Source organism: Mandrillus leucophaeus, unplaced genomic scaffold (assembly GCF_000951045.1).
Source record: "Mandrillus leucophaeus isolate KB7577 unplaced genomic scaffold, Mleu.le_1.0 Scaffold318, whole genome shotgun sequence".
Classification (NCBI taxonomy): Eukaryota; Metazoa; Chordata; class Mammalia; order Primates; family Cercopithecidae; genus Mandrillus; species Mandrillus leucophaeus.
This window is the reverse complement of record NW_012103343.1, coordinates 916941-924779: the sequence shown is the minus strand read 5'-3', so window position 1 is coordinate 924779 and position 7839 is coordinate 916941.

The following is a 7839-nucleotide window of genomic DNA, read 5'->3' as shown; positions in this document are numbered from 1 at the left end:
AAAAAAAAAAAAAAAAAAAAAGGATGGAATTCCTCCAAAGTTTTAAATTGTGATGTTAGGTTTTATAACCTGGGGAGTTCAGCTTTCAATTTAAAAGGGAAGTAAGTTATTAGATGGGTGTAAAAGTAATTGCAGTTTCTTGCACCCACCTAGTATTATAAAACCTACTTAATGAAAGCAATTCTGCAGAATGTTTAGAAATTACGACTCACATCCACGGTTTATTGGTGGTCCAGCTTATTCCCAGAAGGTCTGAAGATCATTTCCAAACTTCTCAATATCTTTCCTTAAATTACTAGGGGAGACAAAGAAGAAACCGAAATCTTATAACATCAAAAATCATAACGAACAAATGACTCACCACTAAGATTACACATAATTGACATTAATTATAAAGGAGTCAGATTGAGAGAAAAATCTTCCCAGCTACAACTCACATGAATAATGGCAAACAGTTATGTAGTACTTACTATATACCTGACACTGTTCTAAGGGGTTTACTTATACTAATCATTGAATCTGCACAAGAAACCAGCAAAATATTTACTATAATTAAATAACATTTTCAGTTGAGGAAAACAGAGACACAGAGAAGTTAAGTTGATTTGCATACAGCTACCAAATGGTGGTGTTGACATTGAAACCAAGAAAATCTCTAATCATTATAGCATAGTTTTGGTACATCACAGTTTTGTTTCCTAAAAAAGGAGTCACCTGAAAAAAGTAGGGAAATACTTCACAATTCCCCTAACATGTTTCCATGACTACAAGAGCCAGAACCTGTCGTAGTGAAGAACTGGACACCCTTGCTTTCCATCTCTGGGCACTTTCCCATGGTGGATCATCCTCACTGACAACATCTTTCTACATACAGGCAAAGAACATGCCACTCAGGGGATAACTGAGAAGATGGAGGGGAGAGGCACGGGCTGGTTCCAGTGTAACTGCACAGATTTCACCTGGGACCAGGATAAATATAGAGAGAAAACTGGAGCCTGTGGGGAGGGGAAAAAAACCTAAGGAAAAATGAGTAAATAGCAACGAGAAGTTTAAGAATAAAAGCTTGCTTTCAGTGCAAGTTTCCATAGTGTAATGGTGGGCACTCTGGACTCTGAAAATGATCACTTGTAGACTTAAAAAAAAAAAAAAAAAAAAACCTTCAGTAAACATCTAGCAACCTAACAAAATAGCAAGAAAGCATGTCTTCTACAAAAGAAGAAGTGACAGGTTTTTTTTGTTTGTTTGTTTGCTTGCCTTTTGTTTTTTGAGACAGTCTTGCTCTGTTGCCCAGGCTGGAGTGTAGTGGTATGATCGTGGCTCACTATAACCTCCACCTCCTGGGTTCAAGCAATTCTGCCTCAGCCTCCCGAATAGCTGGGACTATAGTGCGTGCCACCATGCCCGGCTAATTTTTGTATTTTTAGTAGAAATGGGGTTTCACCATATTGGCCAGGCTGGTCTCAAACTCCTCACCTTGTGATCCGCCCGCCTTGGCTTCCCAAAGTGCTGGGATTACAGGTGTGAGCCACTGCACCAGGTTAAAGTGATAGTAAAAGAAAACAGGTGGAAACAAAAAGGCATCTAACTAAAATGAAAAAGAGACTAAATAAGCATGGAATTAATATAAAAAAGAATGGAATTAATATAAAAAATATACAATGGAATTAACACCTAAACTGAAGGCATTAAAGAGCCACTATCCAGAGACAAAACTGAGAACCTTTCATGGATGAAACGAAGGGAATAAAAGTATGAGAACAATGAGAGAAAATATGATTATATCAGCAAATAAATAAAGGCTTTGGAAGGAAATAGATAATCAAGTAGAGCAATTGGGGTTTTAATGAAAGAATTTTGTACAATGGTATGAGTAGGGTTAAGGGAAACCAGCAAGGGATAGTGAAACATCTAAAAGTAGCAGTAATATAGACGAGTTACCACTCTCGGGTCAGAAGAAGTGAGGAGGTAACAAATACTGAGACCTGGAGAAAACAGTAGAAGATCGTCTACAGAAGCTGTGGCTGGAGGTAGAATTATTCAAGCACTGTCAAGCCTTGTCCTAGCTGGGGGGAAACTGAGGGAATAAATTCGTAGCTTTTCCTGCCCTCCAATCTCCTGCAAACATCTCCCCTTGGCCAGACACACACAAAAGGCAGAGGACCAAGGAAGCCAATTATACAGTCATGAAGGTCAGACTCCCAAGGCATAGAACATAGTGGAGAGGAATGGATAATAGACCTGTGGAGCAAATGAATTTTCAACCCAATGAGTAACGTGGAAGTGGAAGGACAGAAAACAGGCATACGGGTAATTGTGTGTCAAAAGAACAAATGGAATAGGAAAAACATCAGAGATATTACAGAAGAAAGCTTTCTTCAGCATGGTACACATCGAAGGGATCACCATGCTCTCTAGGCAATGACAATGAAAAAGAGTTACACCTAACTGATCTTGGCCAAAGTATAAAGTAAAACCATACAGGGTTCAAGAAAATTTGTTACAAATGGTACAAAATTTAAATTGTTTGAATCTACATGACAGGATACCAAAACAAAACAAAAATAACAACAATAGTAATAGGGTAATATCTACATTGTTTTGAAAGGTGCCAATTGCAAGTGAAAAATTTCATACTCAGCTTGTTTAATATGTAAAGAAATCAGAAATGAATATTCAGATATACATAGGCACAAAATAATAACACCTTTATGTTTTTGTAATTTCCTAAATATATACTTTGAGATAGAAAACAAAATTAGGAACTAGATAGAGTGGTCATGTTACCCAGCAGCAAGTGGTCAACATTAAAACTATTTAAACACATACACACAGCTGTAAGTTTAGTTACAAACAAAACAAAATACAAATATCCAAATATTCTTATAAAAGAATTGTAAATAAAAAATAATATCATTATAACACAAACATAGGTTACAAATCTAAGTTTATATTAATGGAAGGGAAAAAGTGAGTTAAATTTCACACCTTTTATATTAGAATACATCCATCACTGACATTACATAATAGCAAAAATACTAGCTGCAACAATAATCATACCATCTTTTATGGAATGCTTACTATATGCGAGGTACTCCTGTGAACAATTTACATGAATTAACTAATTTCAAACTTAAAGAATTTTATCAGGTAGGTTTCATTATTATCCTTATCTTATAGATGAGGATTAAATAACCTGCCCAAAGTTAATCATCTGGTTATTTGAGCCTATCTTTAAAATTAGTATTTTATACTTACTACACACGTTCAACAATAGGAAATTGGTTAAATAAATGTCTAAAAATAGAATACTTCCTGGATAATGCTGTAAACGCATATTTATTGATATGTATGCAAGTATATTTATTTTTGATCATATGTAAAAATATTTACCTTATATTACATAGCAGGCAGTTGTTTTTGCCTTCACAGTATACACCTCACAGGACTGTCTAAAGTGCTAAATGATTAAACTGGATTAAGCCATGTCTCAAGCTATCAACCTTTCAACTATAAGAGCCAATACATTTCTTCTTTGAAGCTGTATGGCATTGAGTGTCCTGTCACTTGTGAAAGGATTCCTAATGATGCGTATTTTTAAAGGAAAATGAAAGTTGCCAAGCTATCTATTTTCAAAAACAATATATGCATGCAAATATACATAGCAACTTAAGTCTTTGGTTGTTATTAATCATTGCTAATAGCAGTTATATTTGGAGGGTAAGACTGAATGACTTTTTAAAGTGAATATTATTGTACAATTAAAAAATACTAATGTTTGAAACTATAGGGAGACAATTACCCTTAGATATTATTTCTCTTAAATAATTTTTTATATGACTTGTAAATCAGGAAAGTTGAGGATCTTTTCTCTCATGAAAGTATAAGTATTTGCTGAATGAATGCATGCATGCGTGGATGGATAAATGAATGAGATTCTGAAGGTATTTGTATGGATAGCCATTTATCTCACAGAGCTAGGTAGAAGAAGAACTCACAGGCAAGACTTGATTTTGTCTTTTCTTTCTTTTTTTTTTTTTTCTTTTTTTTTTATTTGAGATGGAGTCTTGCTCTGTCGCCCAGGCTGGGGTGCGATCATGGCTCACTGCAAGCTCCACCTCCCGGGTTCACGCCTTTCTCCTGCCTCAGCCTCCCTAGTAGCTGGGACTACAGGCACCTGCCACCACCCCCGGCTAATTTTTTTTTGTATTTTTTAGTAGAGACAGGGTTTCACCATGTTAGCTAGGATGGTCTCAATCGCCTGACCTTGTGATCCGTCTGCCTCAGCCTCCCAAAGTGCTGGGATTACAGGCATGAGCCTGCACGCCCAGCCAAGACTAGATCTTTTCTAAGATGCATGTCTTGCCTGTTTTATTTAGCATATGAATACAAATTTCTTCAAATTCTACAACATAGAGCATCACAAGATTAGTTCACAGGTATGTGTTGCTTTACTATGGGGATATGTTCTGAGAAATGCATCCTTAGGCGAGTTCATTGCTGTGTGAATATAATACAGTGTACTTACACAAACCTAGATGTTAGAGTGTACTATGCACCTAGACAATATGGCATAGCCTCTTGTTCTTAGGCTGCAAACATGTATAGCGTGTTAGTGTCCTGAGTACTGTAGGCGACTGTAACATGATGAGTATTTGTGGATCTAAACCTAGAAACCAGAATGCTTTGTGCTATGACATTGCAATAGCTATGACCTCACTATTAAGTGATAGAAATTTTTCAGCTCTATTATAATCTTGTGGAACCACAGTATATGCAGTCCATTACTGACTGAAACATCATTATGTGGCACATGACGGTATTTGGAAAAAATATTTAAACTACTCATTGTCAGACAACCACAACTGCCTTAGAAAATATATACTGCTGCTTCAGTTTAATGTCTAATATTGGCCAACATGACATACATTCACAAGAAAAGGAAAATTGTTCATTGAATTTTTCTTATTAGAAACTATTTATTCCATTTCTATTTTTCATGGTACTTTTCAATGTAATACAAATCCAATATATTACAAATAATAAACATTGAACATTTATTACATTCCAAGTACTTTACATACATTATTTAAGCCTTTTAAATTAAGTTTCAAATGGGGAAACTGAGGCTCAAAGAGACATACCTGGTGCAAGCTAACACAGCTAACATTTTGTAAACTTGGTTTTTAAACCCAGACCTGATCAATTCTCAAGTAGTTTCAGCACTGCCTTCTTCCTTGGCCATGAGAGCTTATGTTCTATATTTAAAAATACTAGTTTGGGCAGTCATGAGAGAATGAGAAATGACTGAAGTTAGCTAGTTTTTTTCAATTCTTCCCTTTAAGCCAGATAGAGCTCAAATTTCCTTGTCATCAGCAACAATCACAGGCAAATCTTCAGCTCAAGCAATCTCAGCTTTGCTGAGGCAGATGTCTGTGACTCTGGGACTGGGACCAGGTTGACTTTTTAGTTTTACTTTCCAGGTGACTGCAGTAAATCAGAAGAACCCAATAGAAATGCTGGCATAGAACTATACTGAAGTTGCATGAATAGTAATATTTGCTGTATAAATAGGAAAATGAGAGAAGGTTGATTTATAACTGGACCTTTGTATTTCCTATTACATTCTAGAAAATACAAAAATAGGGCAGTTTCCTTTCTCATATCGTTCATATTATTTTATCCCATCCTAAATTATCTTTAAGTACTACAAACTTACAGTCAAACTTACTCTAATTTTCCATAGTTTTAGATTGTCTCTAGCACATACTAAATAAATATTAAAATCTATAAGTAAACCAATAAATATTATATGCACATTGCTCTCAAAATTGTGACTAAGTAGTTATTATAGAGTGATGAGAGAGAGGCATGGTTATGAAGATTTTTTATTTACAAGAGATGGACCAAGAGGAGATGATCAACTCTTCTCAGTTGTATAATTTGAGAATGATGTCATAATTAAAGTTGGAAAGGAGATCCTGGAATCTAAAGTAATGCCTATATTAAAAAACAAAACAAAACAAAACAAAACAAAACAAATAAATGGTAAGACTGTACCAGTGGCTAAAGGGTTATATGATATTATTGTTTTTTTTAAAAAAAAGGCCTTGCTTTCCTGGTGATGGGATAATTTAGTTTGGATGCAAGGCTGAGGGTGTTTCCTTTCTGAGGAGTCAGGTTTCTCTTTCCAGATGGTTTCTCCTCCCTTAACTCAAAAACAAAAAAAATGCTTTTATGGCTATTGATTTTGATTAATGGATACTGTCATGGGAAACCATTTGCTTTTTCTTGAAAGAAACACAGACCATTGTGATAAGAAAAAAGTTTGGGCTTAAAACCTTCTTCTATCATTAGCCAATTGGATGGAGAAGGACGATGCCTAGGAGTTCTTTTCATTGTTTGAGAGTTGTCTGCCTCAATGATAGAATCTTAACTTTGAAAAACTTTTCATTTCTTTTCCATTATGTGGCAGAATACAATGGCTGATGAAGAGAAAGCTTGTGACTGGAGTCCTAATTTCAATTCAGGAATATAATTAATGCTTCCAAGGTCAGGCTCTTGCCTGGTAGATGTCCCATGGGCTCCCAGTGGCTGAGAGGAGGGAATTAAGCAGAGGGAAATCATCTCTGTGAGCCAGCTGGGCTTCCTTGGTTGCCCCTCCCTGGCTCAACTAACCCCACTGCATCCCCAAACCCTGCTGTTAGCTGCTATCAAGCAGAGACAGAGGAAATTGATGGAGACAGTGCCAATATCAGTGCCCCAGAGGGTTCCCCCTTTGCCAGCGTTAGTTAGAAAGAAGCTAGTCTCATTCACTGTTAAAGCTATTGATTTTTTTCCCTCCCTCAGGCCAGCCCTGCATTATGCTCCTTCCAGGGTCTGAGGGCTGTGTCTTTCACCAATATGTTTCTTTTAGAACATTCATTTAAAGAATCAAAGAAGAACTCTCCTGAGTATCTTGTTATCTTGCCAGTCCTGACCTGAAATACAGCTGGAAAATGTAGGCAGCTTTGTAAATAACAAATCTGACCTTCATCACTTAGCACTTCCTGCCATGGTTCTTGTTTAAAAAGATTCTAATAAAATCAGGAGACAGGCTTCATTCATTGCCCACTTCTTCTCAGGATACCTGTGCTTAAATTCTCTTCTGGTTGTATGTAAAAAATATTTATGGTTTCTATTTTCTCTTTAATAGATATACTTTGTAATTGGTGGTTTCTCTCTTGAATCATTTATTCATCTAATTCATATTTGTTTATTTACGCAATTCACTCAATCATCCGTTCAATACTTAACTACTTAACCACTGCATGACAGGTGCTGTGTTAAATGATGGGGCTTCCATAGGGAAGAGAAGAGACCCTATCCCTGCCCCCATGATGCTTACAGAATAGCAAAGCAGGTATTAAATTAAAAAATGCAAAAAACTACAAATGTATATTGTTGTATGTGATATCAGGAAAAAGTTCAGGTTGCTCTAAGAGAGTACACCAATTTAGATAGGGGAATCTGCAGAGAAAGTGACATCTCAGCACTGACACAGCTGGGGGCCAGAAAACTTCATATCTACGTCTTCCATGTGGAGACAGATTGGAGGGAGCGGGCACAAGACTGCAGGCAGGAGGTGAATTAGGATGCGATTGCGCAAGTCTAAGGGAGAGGTGATAGCCCACCTCATGGCACAAAAAGGACTTTTGGAAGTTATTGACAAGTTTTTGTCTCATTTCATCAGCATAAAACAATATTGAATATTATTTTATTTGAAGGGATGGCATAAATATTCTTAAAATGTCTGCTTAGTTTTATAAAATAAAAAAATATATAGTATAGGTGATAGAGTAA